Here is a 1,461-nt window from a genome sequence, read left to right as displayed (position 1 = left end):
TTTATTTATTAGAGAGAAACAGAGACAGAGAGAGTACAAGCAGGGGGAGAGGCAGGGGCAGAGGGAGAGGGAGAAGCAGACTCCCCGCTGAGCTGGGAGCTGGATGTGGGACTCGATCCCAGGACTTGGAGATCATGACCTGAGCCGAAGGCAGATGCTTAACCATCTGAGCCACCCAGGCACCCCGATATGTTCTATTTCTGTTTCCATTTGTCTCTAGGTAATTTTTTATTTCTCCTTTGATTTCTTTGATGACCCCATTGGTTGTTTAGTAGCATGTTATTTGATTTCCACATTTTTGTGGTTTTTCCCATTTTCCTCTTGTAATTAATTTCTAGTTTCAGGTCAGAAAAGATGCTTTATGTGATTTAAATTTTCTTGAATTTACTGAGATTTGTTTTGTGGCCCAACACGTGACTGTTCTGGAAAATGTTCCATGTACCTTCCATCTGCTTTAGGATGGAATGTTCTGTATATATCTTGTAAGTCCATCTGGTCTAATGTGTTGTTTAAGACCAATATATTCTAATTAACTTTTTGCTTGGATGATCTATCCAATGATGAAAATAAGGTATTAAAATCCTTTACTATTATTGCATTGCTTTTAATTTATCTCTTTAGGTCTGTTAATATTTGCTGTATATACTTTGGTGCTCCTATGTTGGGTGCATATATATTTACAAATGTTATATCTTCTTGGATTGAACTCATCATTTTTAAAAAAGATTTTATTTATTTGAGAGAGAGCAAGAGAGTGAGTGAGGGAGCACAAGCAGGGGGAGCTGCAGAGGGAGAGAGAGAAGCAGACTCCCTGCTGAGCAGAGAGCCCAACCTGGGGCTTGATCCCAGAAGCCTGGGATCATGACTTGAGCTGAAGGCAGATGCTTAACTGACTGAGCCACTCAGGCATCCTGACCCCTTTATCATTATGTAATGCCTTTTTTGTCTTTTATTAGTCTTTGTTTTAAAGTGTGTTTTGTCTGATATGCACATAATTACTCCAGCTTTCTTTTCATTTCCATTTGCATGGAATTATCTTTTTCTATCCCTTCACTTTCAGTCTGTGCATATCTCTAGATCTGAAGTGAGACTCTTGTAGGCACCATATAGATAGTTCTTGCCTTTTTTTTTTTTTTAAAGATTTTATTTATTTTGACAGAGAGAGAGAAACAGCGAGAGAGGGAACACAAGCAGGGGGAGTGGGAGAGGGAGAAGCAGGCTTCCTGCTGAGCAGGGAGTCCGATACGGGCCTCGATCCCAGGACCCTGGGATCATGACCTGAGCTGAAGGCAGACGCTCAATGACTGAGCCACCCAGGTGCCCTGCTTTTTTTTTTTTTTTTTTTAATCTATTCAGCCACCCTGCATTTTTTCACTGGTGAATTTAGTTCATTTCCATTCAAAGTAATTACTGATGAGTACATACTTATTGCCGTTTTGTTGTTTTCTGGCTGTTTTGGTA

This window comes from Leptonychotes weddellii, chromosome 1, assembly GCF_054177405.1.
Source record: "Leptonychotes weddellii isolate Sample4059 chromosome 1, ASM5417740v2, whole genome shotgun sequence".
Lineage (NCBI taxonomy): Eukaryota > Metazoa > Chordata > Mammalia > Carnivora > Phocidae > Leptonychotes > Leptonychotes weddellii.
Note: the sequence above shows the minus strand (reverse complement) of the source record.